The sequence below is a fragment of the Nerophis ophidion genome, linkage group LG21 (genome assembly GCF_033978795.1).
Source record: "Nerophis ophidion isolate RoL-2023_Sa linkage group LG21, RoL_Noph_v1.0, whole genome shotgun sequence".
NCBI classification, from domain to species: Eukaryota; Metazoa; Chordata; class Actinopteri; order Syngnathiformes; family Syngnathidae; genus Nerophis; species Nerophis ophidion.
This window is the reverse complement of record NC_084631.1, coordinates 34992391-35012940: the sequence shown is the minus strand read 5'-3', so window position 1 is coordinate 35012940 and position 20550 is coordinate 34992391. Positions and strand designations below refer to the sequence as shown.

The window sequence follows — 20550 nt, the reverse complement described above, 5'->3', positions numbered from 1 at the left end:
AATAAACATTGATTGATTGATTGATTGGTTTGTTTCCCTAGCTCACATGCTAGCGCCTTTTGTTCTTTCTAACTTCCATGCTAGTTCTGTTGGTTTTGTCTCTAGTGCCTTGTGCAAGTGTTTTTGTTCCTAGTCTGTTTTATAATATAAATAAATCATCATTTCTTACCTTCACGCTGTGTCCATTCCGCCTGCATCAACGAGAGAATGCAACCGCGTAGCCACGATGCCAGCAAAGCGTCACAAGCTCACTGGATCGGTTCAGCACCTCCAAGTCCGAGTCAATGGTTCTCGCCCGGGAAAGGGTGGAGTGCCATCTGTGGATTGGGAAGTAGATCTTGGTCCAAGTGGTGGAGTTCAAGTACCTCGGAGTCTTGTTCACGAGTGGGGGAAGAGTGGATTGTGAGATCGACAGGCGGATCGGTGCGGCGTCTTCAGTAATGCGTACGCTGTATCGATCCGTTGTGGTGAAGAAGGAGCTGAGCCGGAAGGCAAAGATCTCAATTTACCGGTCGATCTACGTTCCATCCTCACCTATGGTCATGAGCTTTGGGTTATAACCAAAAGGACAAGATCACGGCCCAAATGAGTTTCCTTCGCCGGGTGGCGGGTCTCTCCCTTAGAGATGGGTGAGAAGCTCTGCCATCCGGGAGGAGCTCAAAGTAAAGCCGCTACTCCTCCACATGGAGAAGAGCCAGATGAGGTGGTTTTGGGCATCTGGTCAGGATGCCCTGAATGCCTCACTCGGAAGGTGTTTCGGGCACATCCGGCCCGGGAAGGTCTCGAGATCCTCCGGGAGGAGCTGGACGGAGTAGCTGGGGAGAGAGAAGTCTGGGCTTCCTTGCTTAGGCTGCTGCCCCCGCGACCCGACATCGGATAAGCGGAAGAAGATGGATGGATGGATGGATTGATTGATTGATTGAAACTTTTATTAGTAGATTGCACAGTTCAGTACATATTCCGTATGAGCACTAAATGGTAACACCCGAATACGTTTTTCAACTTGTTTAAGTCGGGGTCCACGTACATCAATTCATGGTACAAATATATACTATCAGCATAATAAAAAAGGGTGTTAAAAACGATTTGCATGCCAAGACTCTTTTATTCAATTGAAAAAAAAAAACATTTTGCAAGCAGAAAATATGACTTTCTTTAATTGAAAAAATTGATTCTTAATTGGAAAAAATATTTCATTCATTTAAAACAATTCGCAATAGTAAAAATAATTCTGCAAGTAAGAAACGATTCGCAAGTATAAAAACGATTTTCTGCTGGTTGAAAAAACAATTTGTTAGTAAAAAAAAAAAGATTTTCTGCATGTACAAATAACAATCCGCAAGCAAACAAACTTTTTTCTGCAGGTAAAAAAAAGGATTTGTTACTAAAAAAAAAAAATATTTTCTGCAGGTAAAATAATATATTTGCAAGTATAAAAAAATGTTTCTGCCTGTAAAAAAAAAAAATTCACAAGTATAAAAACTTTTTTTACAGGTAAAAAAAAAGTGGAAACGATCTGCACGTATAAAATCAGTTTCCTTCAAGTTTAAACTTTTACCAGTAATATTCCACACACTAGCACTATGACCACCTGTAATTCGCACTCTAAAATGACAGGTGGTGCTGCTGAGTAAATTTAAGGTCATCAGAGCTACTTCTTTTTGCGCATGGTGCTGTCCGCCGAAAGTAACAAAGAAGAATAAACAAGGTCGGCAGTAAAATGGCGGACAGAAACGAGGGTAAACATACAGGTTAACTTGAAGTTTGACCTTGATCCCCGTAAGTAAACACATTTTTGTCTGTATGTGGATGCCGATACTTCTTTTTCTGCTGATATCAGGCCGATATCAATATCGGATTGGGTCACCCTGAGCTATTAGTAATCGTTTGAAGTGATGATTTACACATAATTGGAGCAGGGCGGTGTGTGCATAGCAATACTGCCACCTACTGCCTGTTTGTGTAAGTCTTCTTAAGTTGTGTACATGCGTATAAAAGAGTAAATTGGCTCTAGTGTGTGAATGTGAGTGTGAATGTTGTCTGTCTATCTGTGTTGGCCCTGCGATGAGGTGGCGACTTGTCCAGGGTGTACCCCGCCTTCCGCCCGATTGTAGCTGAGATAGGCGCCAGCGCCCCCCGTGACCCCAAAAGGGAATAAGCGGTAGAAAATGGATGGATGGATGGAGTATTGCCATACTTCTTTGTTTCTTTCACTTTGGAAGTTTCCACTCTTCTTTGTGAGTTAAAGACGCTCCCACCCTGACTACAGGAATATAAAAAGGAGATGGTAGAGTGGGGGTCGGGGGTTTCAAACTGTATGCCCAAAAGTCTTCCAGTGAACAATGTTGGAAAAAGTCAGCGGTTTCTATTTTTAAGTGTGAGAAGAATTCTTCCCAGTGCCATGTCTCCGAGGCACGTCGGGCCGTAATCACTTCATTGTGACTCGCACATCACACAGGCCGCACACAAGAAAGAAAAAGTGATAAATGAAAACAACTGTGCTTGGTTTCAAGAAGGGGACTCGCCACTTCCAACATTCTACTCTTCAAACGTGACCGTCAGTCAAGGTCATTTCTCCCCGCGGTGTAATCAGGCCACAATAATTTGCCGGCGTCGGCTCCAAAGCGGTGGAGAGGGTGCTGCCGCATGGTTGTTTGACACCCCGGGGTGCCGCCCGCTCTCTGACAGCCTCTTAGTAAAGCAAATCCCTCTTCTAGCTGAACACCTCCCATTATCAGGGAGGCGTCCGTTGACACGTCACCCCCGTGGCATCTCGGAGGAGAGGCCGCGAGCTGCCAAATAAAACATGTCAACTTCAAAACAAACAAAAAAAACCCTGCATTGCTCAGTAATTTTTAGCTTTTCAGATTATAGTGAGTGCATATGAACAATTTGAGTGGTTTTAATGTTTTTAAGTGAACACATTGTGACCCAACAGGCACGAGACATTGAAACAACATTGACAACTTGTTGAATTAGTTAATGACGTCGAGCAACATAACATTGAAACAACAAACTTTTTGACAACGTTTATTCAATGTCAGGTTGTGACGTTGATTTGACCATTGAAACGTGGTCATTTCTCAACCAATATTCTACAACACTAATACAACGTTGAAACAACATGCTTTTTGGCGATGCTTAATCAATGTCGGTTTCTGACGTTGATTTGACCATTTAATTGTGGTCATTTTTCCAACCATTATTTTACAGCACAAATACAACGTTGAAACAACATGCTTTTTGGTGATGTTGACTTGACCAATGAAATTTGGTCATTTTCCAACCGATATTCTACAACACAAACATAACGTTGAAACAACATACTTTTTGACAAAGTTTAATTAATGTCTGTTTGTGATGTTGGTTTGACCATTGAAATGTTTGTCATTTTCCAACCAATATTCTACAACACAAATACAACGTTGAAACAACATACTTTTTGACAACGTTTCATCAATGTCGGTTTCTGACATTGATTTGACCGTTGAAATTTGGTCATTTCCCAACCAATATTCTACAACACAAATACAACGTAGAAACTAAATGCTTTTTGACAATATTTAATCAATGTCGGTTTCTGACGTTGATTTGACCATTGAAATGTGGTAATTTTCCCAACCATTATTTTACAACACAAATACAACCTTGAAACAACATGCTTTTTGGTGATGTTGACTTGACAATTGAAATTTGGTCATTTTCCAACCGATATTCTACAACACAAACATAACGTTGAAACAACATACTTTTTGACAACGTTTAATTAATGTCAGGTTGTGACGTTGATTTGACCATTGAAATGTTGGTCATTTTCCAACCAATATTCTACAACACAAATACAACGTTGAAACAACAACCTTTTTGATGACGTTTAATCAATGTTGGGGTCGGACATTATGAAGCTTATGACCATTGAAATTTGGTGATTTATCAACCAATATTCTACAACACTAATACAACGTTGAAACAACATGCTTTTTGGTGATGTTGACTTGACCATTGAAATTTGGTCATTTTCCAACCGATATTCTGCAACACACATACAATGTTGAAACAACATACTTTTTGACAACGTTTCATCAATGTCGGTTTCTGACATTGATTTGACCGTTGAAATTTGGTCATTTCCCAACCAATATTCTACAACACAAATACAACGTTGAAACAAAATGCTTTTTGACAATATTTAATCAATGTCGGTTTCTGACGTTGATTTGACCATTGAAATGTGGTAATTTTCCCAACCATTATTTTACAACACAAATACAACCTTGAAACAACATGCTTTTTGGTGATGTTGATTTGACCATTGGAATTTGGTCATTTTCCAACCAATATTCTACAACACAAACATAACGTTGAAACACCATACTTTTTAACAACGTTTAATTAATGTCTGTTTCTGACGATTTGACCATTGCATTTTTGTTATTTCTCAACCAATATTCTGCAACACCAATACAACGTTGAAACAACATGCTTATTGGCGTCCTTTATTCAATGTTAGGTGGTGACTATTGAAATGTGGTCATTTCCCAACCAATATTCTACAACACAAATACAATGTTAAAACAACATACTTTTTGACAACGTTTCATCAATGTCAGGTTGTGATGTTGGTTTGACCATTGAAATGTTGGTCATTTTCCAACCAATGTTCTACAACACAAATACAACGTTGAAACAACATACTTTTTGGCGACGTTTGATCAATGTTGGGACCTGACATTATGACCATTGAAATTTGGTCATTTCCCAACCAATATTGTACAACACAAATACAACGTTGAAACAACATACTTTTTGGCGACGTTTAATCAATGTTGGGACCTGATATTATGACCATTGAAATTTGGTCATTTCCCAACCAATATTGTACAACACAAATATAATGTTGAAACAACATACTTTTTGGCAACATTTAATCAATGTCGGTTTCAGACATTGATTTGACCATTGAAATTTGGTCATTTCCCAACCAATATTCTACAACACAAATCCAACGTTAAAGCAACATGGTTACTGACAACGTTTAATCAATGTCAGGTTGTGACATTGATTTGACCATTGAATTTTGGTCATTTTCCAAACCAATATTCTGCAACACTAATACAACGTTGAAACAACATGCTTTTTGGGGATGTTGATTCGACCATTAAAATTTGGTCATTTCCCAACCAACATTCTACAACACAAATCCAACGTTAAAGCAACATGGTTACTGACAACGTTTAATCAATGTCAGGTTGTGACGTTGATTTGACCATTGAATTTTAGTCATTTTCCCAACCAATATTCTGCAACACTAATACAACGTTGAAACAACATGCTAAAGTACAACCCATTTACCATTCACCATTTTTGGGGATGTTGATATGACCATTGAAATTTGGTCATTTCCAACCGATATTCTACAACACAAACATAACGTTGAAACACCATACTTTTTGACAACGTTTAATTAATGTCTGTTTCTGACGATTTGACCATTGCATTTTGGTTATTTCCCAACCAATATTCTACAACACAAATACAATGTTAAAACAACATACTTTTTGGCGACGTTTAATCAATGTTGGGACCTGACATTATGACCATTGAAATTTGGTCATTTCCCAACTAATATTGTACAACACAAATATAATGTTGAAACAACATACTTTTTGACAACATTTAATCAATGTCGGTTTCAGACATTGATTTGACCATTGAAATTTGGTCATTTCCCAACCAATATTCTACAACACAAATACAACTTTAAAGCAACATGGTTACTGACAACGTTTAATCAATGTCAGGTTGTGACATTGATTTGACCATTGAATTTTGGTCATTTTCCCAACCAATATTCTGCAACACTAATACAACGTTGAAACAACATGCTTTTTGGGGATGTTGATTCGACCATTAAAATTTGGTCATTTCCCAACCAACATTCTACAACACAAATCCAACGTTAAAGCAACATGGTTACTGACAACGTTTAATCAATGTCAGGTTGTGACATTGATTTGACCATTGAATTTTGGTCATTTTCCCAACCAATATTCTGCAACACTAATACAATGTTGAAACAACATGCTTTTTGGGGATGTTGATTCGACCATTAAAATTTGGTCATTTCCCAACCAACATTCTACAACACAAATCCAACGTTAAAGCAACATGGTTAGTGACAACGTTTAATCAATGTCAGGTTGTGACGTTGATTTGACCATTGAATTTTAGTCATTTTCCATACCAATATTCTGCAACACTAATACAACGTTGAAACAACATGCTAAAGTACAACCCATTTACCATTCACCATTTTTGGGGATGTTGATATGACCATTGAAATTTGGTCATTTTCCAACCGATATTCTACAACACAAACATAACGTTGAAACACCATACTTTTTGACAACGTTTAATTAATGTCTGTTTCTGACGATTTGACCATTGCATTTTGGTTATTTCCCAACCAATATTCTACAACACAAATACAATGTTAAAACAACATACTTTTTGGCGACGTTTAATCAATGTTGGGACCTGACATTATGACCATTGAAATTTGGTCATTTCCCAACTAATATTGTACAACACAAATATAATGTTGAAACAACATACTTTTTGACAACATTTAATCAATGTCGGTTTCAGACATTGATTTGACCATTGAAATTTGGTCATTTCCCAACCAATATTCTACAACACAAATACAACTTTAAAGCAACATGGTTACTGACAACGTTTAATCAATGTCAGGTTGTGACATTGATTTGACCATTGAATTTTGGTCATTTTCCCAACCAATATTCTGCAACACTAATACAACGTTGAAACAACATGCTTTTTGAGGATGTTGATTCGACCATTAAAATTTGGTCATTTCCCAACCAACATTCTACAACACAAATCCAACGTTAAAGCAACATGGTTACTGACAACGTTTAATCAATGTCAGGTTGTGACGTTGATTTGACCATTGAATTTTAGTCATTTTCCATACCAATATTCTGCAACACTAATACAACGTTGAAACAACATGCTAAAGTACAACCCATTTACCATTCACCATTTTTGGGGATGTTGATATGACCATTGAAATTTGGTCATTTTCCAACCGATATTCTACAACACAAACATAACGTTGAAACGCCATACTTTTTGACAACGTTTAATTAATGTCTGTTTCTGACGATTTGACCATTGCATTTTGGTTATTTCCCAACCAATATTCTACAACACAAATACAATGTTAAAACAACATACTTTTTGACAATGTTTCATCAATGTCAGGTTGTGATGTTGGTTTGACCATTGAAATGTTGGTCATTTTCCAACCAATGTTCTACAACACAAATACAACATTGAAACAACATACTTTTTGGCAACGTTTAATCAATGTCGGTTTCTGACATTGATTTGACCATTGAAATTTGCTCATTTCCCAACCAATATTCTACAACACAAAAACAACGTTGAAATAAAATGCTTTTTGCCGATATTTAATCAATGTCGGTTCTGACGTTGATTTGACCATTGAATTTTGGTCATTTTCCCAACAAATATTCTACAACACAAATACAACGTTGTATCAACATGCTTTTTGCTGATGTTGATTTGACCATTGAAATTTGCTCATTTTCGAACCGATATTCTACAACACAAACATAACGTTGAAACAACATACTTTTTGACAACGTTTAATTAATGTCGGTTCCTGACGATTTGACCATTGCATTTTGGTTATTTCTCAACCAATATTCTGCAACACCAATACAACGTTGAAACAACATGCTTATTGGCGACCTTTATTCAATGTTAGGTGGTGACTATTGAAATGTGGTCATTTCCCAACCAATATTCTAGAACACAAACATAACGTTGAAACAACATACTTTTTGACAACGTTTCATCAATGTCTGGTTGTGACATTGATTTGAACATTGAAATTTGGTCATTTCCCAACCAATATTCTACAACACAAAAACAACGTTGATATATATATATATATATACATATATATGAATATATAGGTATATATATACATATATACATATATATATTGATATATATATAATATGTGTGTGGGAAAAATCACACGACTACTTCATCTCTACAGAACTGTTTCATGAGGGGTTCCCTCAATCGTCAGGAGATTGAGGGATTATCCTGACGATTGAGGGAACCCCTTATGAAACAGTTCTGTAGAAATGAAGTAGTTTTGTGATTTTTCCCACACACATATATATTGCGCTCAACCACGGTATCGAGCACTATTCTCTGGATAATCTAATTAAGTCATATATACATATATATATATATATATATATATATATATATATATATATATATATATATGTATATATATATAAGTATATATATATATATATATGTATATATATATGTATATATATATATATATATGCATGTATGTATGTGTATACATGTATATATATATATATATATATATATATATATATATATATATATATGTATATATGACTTAATTAGATTATCCAGAGAATAGTGCTCGATACCGTGGTTGAGCGCAATATATATGTGTGTGGGAAAAATCACAAAACTACTTCATTTCTACATATATTTATATATATATATATATTTATATATATATATGGATGTATATATGTATGTATGTATGTATGTATGTATGTATGTATGTATGTATGTATATGTATGTATGTATATATATGTATGTATATATATATATGTATGTATGTATGTATATATATGTATGTATGTATGTACCGTATATTAGCATATATATTAGCATATTAGCTTGCAAGCATGTCATTCTTTTAGTCTGTATTTGCAAAATGTGTTGTGTTAAACAATTTGTGACAACAGCACAATTCTCCATTTATGTTTGTCATCATGTTTACTTTATTTGTACTGAAAAATTGAACACTGTTGCTGTTTTCCAGTTGCCTTTCTGTATGAACGGACCAGAAATGGGGAAATTTTGCGGGATCGCCGTGCAGAGGAGCCTCCAGACGGAAGTCGTAAAAGAAAAAGTGGCAACAACACAGAAGTATGTCGCTGAAAGGCAACACGTGTGCGCACAAACACGGCGTCGCTCTCAGACATGAGGCGATGTTTGAGGTCAGCGTCCGAGGATGCTTGGTGAGCTGCATTTAGCCCGGCGGCCTTTGATCGTCGCACTCCGGGCCATGGCAGAGTTCTGGCGGGGCCCTTCGCTACCGGAAGCTTGCGGTGTGGGAAGACTCCGCCGTGCTAAATATACAATAATAAAAAGGCTGGCAGATTTATTTCAGTCGCGAGAAGAAAGGAAGAAGCGTGAGACATGATAATTACAGAGAAAGGGAGAGCGGTGTCTCCCAAATAAAGAGGGGCGCCTGCTGTGTGGGACCCCCAATGATCAGAACAAAAGCCACCGCATGCCAGTTGCTCATTGGCCAATAATAACAAATAGAAACACAGCCAGAGAGGCAAATCTTTCCCTTTTTTTTTTTTGCCCACTTCCCTGCACTCTGAGCTTTTTCATCCCCTAGTTGAGGGTCGTCTTGAATTCCAGAGATTCTTGCCCCCCCGCACCACGACTCTGTGACCCCCGCTAAGGAGACGGCGCTAGGAATGGAAAACGCCGCCGCCGCCGCCGCCGTCCCTCGGGCCGGCTCTGCCTCCATTGTCCCGAGTCTTTAATCAGGCCCCCGTTGTGGCTCGCGCTGCCACCGTGGTGCGTTGTCTCAGCCTGGGAAAATGCAGGCCTGAGTGCTCGCTCCACCGCAAGGGGCGAGAGGGCGGTCGCCGCAGGGCCCTCGCCGCCAGACTGCGGCTCCCAGTGCGGCTGACAAACACAATAAGCGTGGATGCAAACCTTACACGCAGCATGTTTGCTTTCTAAGACTTTGATCTGCAGACGCATCCCGTTGCATGAGTCAATCGTAAATCTTTTCTCGCTGCTTTGCAGAGCTAATCCAAACCTCCGCTATATCATGTAAGCGAAGGACTCCGATACAAGCCTCTTTCAATCAGAGCCAATGGCGATGGAAACCAGTTCATGATAATGTTTTTTATGGACTGCCATAAAACCGGAGGAGACATATGCACAGTTTGTCTGTGGTATTCCCAGGCAGGCATGCGTTTGCCATGGGAAAATATCATTTAAGTCACTTCCAAGAGCTGTGGGTGTGTCGGAGCAATGAATAATAATAATCATTTGTTTACTGCCGCCAGGAAAATCGCTTCTTAAAAACGGAACACGTCGGCATTTATTTGTAATTGCATTTTGCCATAATTTACATAGTGACTCTTGAACTGGGACATTTTCTTAATCCCTCATATTTTTGAAATAGTCTGTGATCATATAATACATTTTTAATTAATATCAACTCATTAATTTTATTTATTTGATTAAAAAACAATTGTTCTTTACTTTTGCAATATGTGTTGTTCTTATTGAAAGATTAAATAGAATAAACTGAGAAACAATACAGAAATATTTTTGGTTTATCTTAAACAACTTTATTTGTAATTTGTGTTTTGACATAATTTTAACAACAACTTCCGAACTATGACGTATTTTCTTAATCCCTAATATTTTAAAAATATTCTGTGATGATATAATATATTTTAAATTAAACTAAACTCATTTATTTTATTTTTTTAACTAAAACATAATAATTCTTTACTCTTGCAATATTTTTTGTTTTTATTGAAAGATTAAATAGAATAAAGTGAGAAACAATACATAAATAGTTTGGGTTTATCTTAAACAGCTTTATTTGTAATTGTGTTTTGCAATAATTTAAACAGCAACTCATGAACTATGACGTATTTTCTTAATCCCTAATATTTTTTAAATATTCTGTGTAATATAATGTATTTTCAATCAATCTAAACTAATTTATTTGATTTATTTAACTAAAAACATATTTTTTAACTTTAGCAGTATTTTTTGTTTTTATTGAAATACTAAATAGAATAAAGTGAGAAAAAATACAAAAATATTTTTTGGTTTATCTTAAACAACTTTATTTGTAATTGCGTTTGGCCATAATGTACAAAGTAATTTATGAACTATGACATATTTTCTTAATCCCTAATATAATTTAAATATTCTGTAATAATATAATTTATTGTATTTATTTAACTAAAACATAATTATCATTTACTCTTGCAATATTTTTAGTTTTTATTTAAAGATTAAAGAGAATAAAGTGACAAACACTACAAAAATATTTTTAGAAATACAATAAATAAATACATACAAATTTGGTTTATCTAAAAAAACTTTCTTTGTGATCGCATTTTGCCATAATTTACACAGTAACTCCTGAACTATGACATATGTTCTTAATCCCTAATATTTTAAAAATATTCTGTGATAAAATAATATATTTTAAATTTAACAAAACTCATTTATTTTATTTTTTTAACTAAAACATAATACATCTTTACTCTTGCAATATGTTTAGTTTTTAATGAAAGATTAAATAGAATAAAGTGAGAAACAATACAGAAATATTTTGGGTTTATCTTAAACAGCTTTATTTGTAATTGTGTTTTGCCATTTTTTTAAACAGCAACTCATGAACTATGACGTATTTTCTTAATCCCTAATATTTTTTAAATATTCTGTGTAATATAATGTATTTTCAATCAATTTAAACTCATTTATTTTATTTATTTAACTAAAAACATATTTTTTTACTTTAGCAGTATTTTTGGTTTTTATTGAAATACTAAATAGAATAAAGTGAGAAAAAATACAAACAATTTTTTTGGTTTATCTTAAACAACTTTATTTGTAATTGCGTTTTGCCATAATGTACAAAGTAATTTATCAACTATGACATATTTTCTTGATCCCTAATATAATTTAAATATTCTGTAATAATATAATTTATTTTATTTATTTAACTAAAACATAATTATCATTAACTCTTGCGATATTTTTAGTTTTTATTTAAAGATTAAATAGAATAAAGTGACAAACACTCCAAAAATATTTTTTAAAATACAATAAATAAATACATACAAATTTGGTTTATCTAAAAAAACTTTCTTTGTGATTGCATTTTGCCATAATTTACACAGTAACTCCTAAACTATGACATATTTTCTTAATCCCTAATATAATTTAAATATTCTGTGATAATATGATTTATTTTATTTATTTAACTAAAACATAATTATCATTTACTCTTGCAATATTTTTAGTTTTTATTTAAAGATTAAATAGAATAAAGTGACAAACACTCCAAAAATATTTTTTAAAATACAATAAATAAATACATACAAATTTGGTTTATCTAAAAAAACTTTCTTTGTGATTGCATTTTGCCATAATTTACACAGTAACTCCTGAACTATGACATATTTTCTTAATCCCTAATATTTTTTAAATATTCTGTGAGAAATATATTTCAAATTAATTAAACTCATTTATTTTATTAAAAACATAATTATGCTTTACTCTTGCAATATTTGTTGTTTTTATTGAAAGACTGAATAGAATAAAGTGACAAACAATACAAAAATATTTTTAAAAATGCAATAAATAAATACATAAAAATTGGGTTTATCCAAAACATTATTTGTAATTACATTTTGCCATAATTTACAAAGTAACTCCTGAACTGTGACATATTTTCTTAATCCCTAATATTTTTTAAATATTCTGTGACAATGTAATATATTTTAAATAAAACTAAAATCATTTTTTTTATTTTTTAACTAAAACATAATAATTCTTTACTCTTACAATATTTTTTTGTTTTTATTGAAGGATTAAATAGAATAAAGTGAGAAACAATACAGAAATATTTTTTGGTTTATCTTAAACAACTTTATTTGTACTTGTGTTTTTACATAATTTACACAGTAACTCCTGAACTGTGACATATTTTCGTAATCCCTGATATTTTTCAAAATATTCTGTAATAATATAATACATTTTAAATTAATCTCAACCCATTTATTTTATTTATTTAATTAAATCATATATCTTTTCTTTGCTCTTGCAATATGTTTTGTTTTTATTGAAAGATTAAATTTAAAAAAGTGAGAAACAATACAAATATATTTAAAAAAAATACCAGAAATAAAAACATATAAAATTGGATTATCTACAACAACTTTCTTGTGATTGCGTTTTGCCATAATTTACACAGTAACTCCTGAACTATGACACATTTTATATTCTGAGATAATATATTTTAAATCAATTAAACTCATTTATTTTTATTTATTTTATCAAAAACATAATCATGCTTTACTCTTGCAATATTTGTGGTTTTTATTAAAAGATTAAATAGAATAAAGTGACAAACAGTACAAAAATATATTTTTAAATGCAATAAATAAATACATAAAAATTGGGTTTATCCAAAACAACATTTGTAATTGTGTTTTACCATAATTTAAAAAGTAGCTCCTAAACTGTGACATATTTCCTTAATCCCTATTTTTTTTTTAAATATTCTGAGATAATATATATTTTAAATCAATGTCAACTCATTTATTTAATTACAAACATTAATTGTTCTTTACTCTTGCAATATGTTTTGTTTTTATTGAAATATTAAATATAAAAAAGTGAGAAAAAAAACATATTTTTTAAAATACATGAAATAAATAAATACACAAAAAATTGGTTTATCTTAAACAACTTTATTTGTAATTGTATTTTGCCATAATTTACACAGTAATTCCTGATTTGTGACATGTTTTCTTAATCTCTAATATTTTTTAAATATTCTGTGATAATAGAATAGAATTGAAATCAATCTCAACTCATTTATTTTATGTATTTAATCAAAAACAATCTTTCTTTACTCTTGCAATATGTTTTGTTTTTATTGAAATATTAAATAAAATAAAGTGAGAAAAAATACAAAAATATGTTTGGTTTATCTTAAACAACTTTATTTGTAATTGCGTTTTGCCATAATTTACACAGTTACTCATAAACTATGACATATTTTCTTAATCCCTAATATTTTTTTAATAATCTGTTATAATATAATACATTTTAGATTAATATCAACTCATTTATTTTATTTATTTAATTAAAAACATAACTATGCTTTACTCTTGCAATATTTGTTGTTTTATTTAAAGATTAAATAGAATAAAGTGACACACAATACAAAAATATTTTAAAAACGCAATAAACAAATACATAAAAATGTGGTTTATCCAATGCAACATTATTTGTAAGTTGTGTTTTACCATACATGAAAATATATGAAATACATGAAAATTTCGTTTATCTAAAGCAAATTTATTTGTAATTGCATTTTGCATAATTTACAAAGTAACCCCCGAACTATGACATATTTTCTTAATCCCTAATATTTTTTAAATATTCTGTGATAATATAATATATTTTTAAATAATCTCAACTGATTTATTTTATTTATTTAATGAAAAACATAATTATTTACTCTTGTAGCAAAAGTTGTATTTATTGAAAGATTAAATAGAAGAAAGTGACAAAAATAATTTTAAAAATGCAAACCCGTTTCCATGAGTTTGGCAATTGTGTTAGATGTAAATATAAACGGAATACAATGATTTGCAAATCCTTTTCAACCTATATTCAGTTGAATGTACTACAAAGACAGCATATTTCATGTTAGAACTCATAAACTTATTTTTTTTTTGCAAATAATAATTAACTTAGAATTTCATGGCTGCAACACGTGCCAAAGTAGTTGGGAAAGGGCATGCTCACCACTGTGTTACATCACCTTTTCTTTTAACAACACTCAATAAACGTTTGGGAACTGAGGAAACTAATTGTTGAAGCTTTGAAAGTGGAATTCTTTCCCATTCTTGTTTTATATAGAGCTTCAGTTGTTCAACAGTCCGGGGTCTCTGCTTTCATATTTTACGCTTCATAATGCGCCACACATTTTCGATAGGACACAGGTCTGGACTGCAGGCGGGCCAGGAAAGCACCCGCACTCTTTTACTACGAAGCCACGCTGTTGTAACACGTGGCTTGGCATTGTCTTGCTGAAATAAGCAGGGGCATCCATGATAACGTTGCTTGGATGACAACATATGTTGCTCCAAAACCTGTATGGACCTTTCAGCATTAATGGTGCCTTCACAGATGTGTAAGTTACCCATACCTTGGGCACTAATACACCCCCATACCATCACAGATGCTGGCTTTTGAACTTTGCGCCTATGACAATCCGGATGGTTATTCTCCTCTTTGTTCCGGAGGACACCACGTCCACAGTTTCCAAATATCATTTGAACTGTGGACTCGTCAGACCACAGAACACTTTTCCACTTTGCATCAGTCCATCTTAGGTGAGCTCGGGCCCAGCGAAGCCAGTGGTGTTCCTTGGTGTTGTTAATGGGTTTTGCTTCACATAGAAGAGTTTTAACTTGCATTTACAGATGTAGCAACCAACTGTAGTTACTGACAGTGGTTTTATGAAGTGTTCCTTAGCCCATGTGGTGATATCCTTTACACACTGATGTCTGTTTTTGATGCAGTACCACCTGAGGGATCAACGGTCTGTAATATCATCGCTTACGTGCAGTGATTTCTCCAGATTCTCTGAACCTTTTGATGATTTTACGAACCGTAGATGGTACAATCCCTAAATTTGCTGCAAGAGCTCGTTGAGAAATGTTGTTCTAAAACTGTTCGGCAATTTGCTTACAAAGTGGTGACCTTCGCCCCATCCTTGTTTGTGAATTACTTAGCATTTCGTGGAAGCTGCTTTTATACCCAATCATGGCACCCACCTGTTCCCAATTAGCCTGCACACCTGTGGGATGTTCCAAATAAGTGTTTGATGAGAATTTATCGGTATTTATTGCCACCTTTCCCAACTTCTTTGTCACGTGTTGCTGGCATCAAATTCCAAAGTTAATGATTATTTGCACAAAAAAAAAATATTTATCAGTTTGAACATCAAGCATATTCAACTGAATATGGGTTGAAAATGATTTACAAATCATTGTATTCCGTTTATATTTACATCTAACACAATTTCCCAACTCATATGGGTTTTGCACAATAAATTGGTTGATCTAAAACAACTTTCTTTGTGATTGTGTTTTGCCATAATTTACAGTGCAATAACTCCTGAACAATGACATATTTCACACATCTCGGATGGCGCTGAGTCCGCCCACAGGAGAGAGGTGGACCGGAGCTGAACGCCCAGAAGACAGTGGAGATGATCATGGAAAGCCCTATCACCCCCGTTCACCCTAATTGACGACTCTCCCACCCCCTTCTCCATTGTGGACTTCTTCCGTTTCTTGGGCACCACCATCACCCAGGACCTCAAGTGGGAGCCGACCATCAGCTCCCTCATCAAGAAGGCCCAGCAGAGGTGGTACTTCCTGCGGCAGCTGAGGAAACTTAAGGCGCCGACGGAGATGCTGGTGCAGTTCTACTCAGCAGTCATCGAGTCCATCTTCACCTCCTCCATCACCGTGTGGTTCCCCGGCGCCACAGTCCAGGACAAACATAGACTACGGCGCATGGTAGGTGCTGCTGAGAAGGTGATTGGCTGCAAGCTCCCATCCCTCCAGGACGTGTTCTACTCCAGGACCAGGAGACGTGTGGGTCGGATAAAAGCTCGTCTCACCTTTTGAACTACGGTCCATCCAGACCCACACCTCCCGCCACCTGAACAGTTTTTCCCCCTCGGCCATCAGGCACGTGAACAATAACAAGATCTGATAGCCCAGTCACAGCTCATTTTTATTACCTTCCGTGTTGTGTTTTTTATGTTGCACGATCGCACCGAGAAAAAAATCCTAGTTTGTGAACCTGTTCTCAAACAATGGCAATAAAAACTATTCTGATTCTGATTTTGATCTGATTCGCTTAATCCCTAATATTTTTGAAATATTCTGTGATAACATAATTTAAATCAATCTCAACTCATTTATTTTATGCATGTAATTAAAAACATAATTGTTCTTCACGCTAGCAATATTTTTTGTTTCTATTGAAGGATTAAATAGAATAAAGTGATAAACAACACAAAAAGATTTTTTAAAATACACAAATAAATACATAAAAAATTGGTTTATCTAAAACAATTTTATTTGTAACTGCAGTTTGAAATTATTTACACAGTAACTCCTGAACTATGACATATTTGCTTAATCCATAATATTTTTAAAATATTGTGTGATAATATAATATATTTTAAATTAATCCCAACTCATTTATTTTATTAAAAACATAATTATTCTTTACTCTTGCAATATTTGCTGTTTTTTATTAAAATAATAAATACAATAAAGTGAGAAACAAAACAAAAATATTTTCAAAAATGCAATAAATAGATACATTTAAAAAATGGGTTTATCTAAAACAGCTTAAATTCGTCCAATAAAGACAATATTTTAAGGGCTTTTCTATTTCTAACCTTTTTCCAGGATTTCATTGATAATTAGAAATTATTAATCCATTGGGAACATTTGGGTTTCACTTTCAGAAATTGACAAAAAATAGCTTATTTCTAAATTGCACTTTTGCAATAATAATAATAATAATAATGATAATAATGAACATGCACCTGGGGATAGGTTGATTGGCAACACTAAATTGGCCCTAGTGTGTGAATGTGAGTGTGAATGTTGTCTGTCTATCTGTGTTGGCCCTGCGATGAGGTGGCGACTTGTCCAGGGTGTACACCGCCTTCCGCCTGATTGTAGCTGAGATAGGCACCAGCGCCCCCCGCGACCCCAAAGGGAATAAGCGGTAGCGAAGGGATGGATGGATAAAACAACTTAAATTCGTCCAATAGAAACAATATTTTAAGGGTTTTTCTATTTCTAACCTTTTTCCAGGATTTCATTAATAATTAGGAATTATTAATCCATTGGGAAAATTTTGGTTTCACTTTCAGAAATTGACAAAAAATAGCTTATTTCTAAATTGCACTTTTGCAATAATAATGATAATAATAATAATAATGAACATGCACCTAGGGATAGGTTAATTGGCAACACTAAATTGGCCCTAGTGTGTGAATGTGAGTGTGAATATTGTCTGTCTATCTTTGTTGGCCCTGCAATGAGGTGGCGACTTGTCCAGGGTGTACGCTGCCTTCCGCCCGATTGTAGCTGAGATAGGCACCAGCGCCCCCCACGACCCCAAAGGGAATAGGCGGTAGAGAAGGGATGGATGGATAAAACAACTTAAATTCGTCCAATAAAGACAATAATTTATGGGCTTTTCTATTTTTAACCTTTTTCCAAGATTTCATTAATAATTAGAAATTATTAATCGATTGGGAAAATTTGGGTTTCACTTTCAGAAATTGACAAAAAATATCTTATTTCTAAATTGCACTTTTGCAATAATAATAATAATAATAATAGTAATAATAATAATAATAATAATTGAGGTGGCGACTTGTCCAGGGTGTACGCCGCCTTCTGCCCAATTGTAGCTGAGATAGGCGCCAGCGCCCCCCCGCGACCCCAAAAAGGGAATAAGCGGTAGAAAATGGATGGATGGATGAAAATAGTTAATCCGGGAAAATACTGTTTCATCGCCACTCGCGTCACTGTTTGTGACCCCGCCCCCGCCTCTTCTGATTGGTCAACCGAGCAACGTCATTCATAATAAATGCGGAAGTCCTGTTCGACTGTTTTTCCGGTCTCAAAATATCGCCCAAAAAGAATGTCCTTGGTGCTTTAAATGTATCCAAAAGCACGGTAGATCGAGCCTTTTTGCACTTTTTGTTACGGGTAAGTGAGTGAGATAGACCTGTTTAGTGTTTTAATGTGGCCGTGCTCTTGCAGGTGGTTGCATAAGTGCGCTTTTGCACTGCTAGCAGTTAGCAGTTAGCAGCAAAAGCCAACGATGTGTTCATTTCTCCTGCTTTTATGTCAGGCTGATAAATGTTCGCTGCATCTTGTTATAAACATGCCTGATGGAAGCTGCTGACCTATTATCCTCTCTGTCAAAGCGAGATGAGCCATGCAAGACACTGAGAGCCTGTTGTAAACACACACTGTGTAGGCGTGCGTTTACACTTGAAATAAAACATAATTTACATCAAACAAGACCTTATAAAGACCAATAATACGTTTCATTTTCCTCTGATGAATATTAAAGGCCTACTGAAATGAGATGTTCTTATTTAAACGGGGATAGTAGGTCTATTCTATGTGTCATACTTGACCATTTTGCGATATTGCCATATTTTTGCTGAAAGGATTTAGTAGAGAACATAGACGAAAAAGTTAGCAACTTTTGGTTTCTAATAAAAAAGCCTTGCTTGTACCGGAAGTAGCAGACGAGGTGCGCTTGACGTCACGAGTTGTGGAGCTCCTCATATCCGCACATTGTTTACAATCATAGCCACCAGCAGCTAGAGCGATTCGGACCGAGAAAACGACAATTTCCCCATTAATTTGAGCGAGGATGAAAGATTCGTGTTTGAGGATATTGATATCGACGGACTAGAAAAAAAGAAAAACGCAATTGCATTGGGACGAATTCAGATGTTTTTAGACATATTTACTAGGATAATTCTGGGAAATCCCTTATCTTTCTATTGTGTTGCTAGTGTTTTAGTGAGTTTAATAGTACCTGATAGTCGGAAGGGTATCAGTGTCTGAGGCCAGTGTCTGATGGAAGTCGACGGCAGCTGTATGGACGGCACAAACTCAGCTGATCTCCGGTAAGTGGCGACTTTTTACCACAATTTTCTCACCGAAAACTGCTGGTTGACATTTGGTCGGGATCCATGTTCGCTTGACCGCTCTGATCCATAGTAAAGTTTCACCTCCGGGAATTTTAAACAAGGAATCTCCGTGTGTTTGTGTGGCTAAAGGCTAAAGCTTCCCAACTCCATCTTTCTACATTGACTTCTCCATTATTAATTGAACAAATTGCAAAAGATTCAGGAACACAGATGTCCAAAATACTGTGTAATTATGTGGTTAAAGCAGACGACTTTTAGCTGTGTTTGTACGCAGCGCTAATATTTCCTAACAGTCCGTGACGCCACGCGTATATGTCATCATTCCGCGACGTTTTCAACAAGAAACTCCCGGGAAATTAAAATTGCAATTTAGTAAACTAAAAAGGCCGTATTGGCATGTGTTGCAATGTTAATATTTGATCATTGATATATAAACTATCAGACTGCGTGGTCGCTAGTAGTGGGTTTCAGTAGGCGTTTAAACGGGGATAGCAGGTCCATTCTGTGTGTCATACTTGATCATTTTGCGATATTGCCATAATTTGCTGAAAGGATTTAGTAGAGAACATCGACGATAAAGTTTGCAACTTTTGGTCGCTAATAAAAAAGCCTTGCCTGTACCGGAAGTAGCAGACGATGTGCGCGTGACGTCACGGGTTGTGGAGCTCCTCACATCCTCACATTGTTTACAATCATAGCCACCAGCTGCTAGAGCGATTCGGACCGAGAAATGCGACAATTTCCCCATTAATTTGAGCGAGGATGAAAGATTCGTGGATGAGGATCGTGAGAGTGAAGGACTAGAAGAAAAATAAAAAAGACAAGGGCAGTGGGAGCAATTCAGATGTTATTAGACACGTTTACT

General features: G+C 34.8%; 1 protein-coding gene and 1 long non-coding RNA gene across 3 annotated transcripts in view; both read left to right on the top strand.

Annotated features, from left to right (window-relative positions):
- LOC133539483 (uncharacterized) overlaps positions 1-16827 on the top strand; it is a 46384-nt gene extending 29557 nt beyond the window's left edge. Inside the window, exons 2-3 of the long non-coding RNA XR_009803400.1 lie at positions 8937-9043; positions 16080-16827. This is a non-coding gene — a long non-coding RNA (uncharacterized LOC133539483). The remainder of the gene's footprint in view (positions 1-8936; positions 9044-16079) is intronic.
- Positions 16828-18582: 1755 nt separating this feature from the next.
- The window catches only part of zbtb8b (zinc finger and BTB domain containing 8B), a 23551-nt gene continuing 21583 nt past the window's right edge, over positions 18583-20550 (top strand). Inside the window, exon 1 of one of the 2 annotated variants that reach the window (XM_061882511.1) lies at positions 18583-18723. The gene's annotated coding sequence lies outside the window, so the exon portion shown is untranslated. The other variant, XM_061882510.1, reaches the window with a different exon arrangement.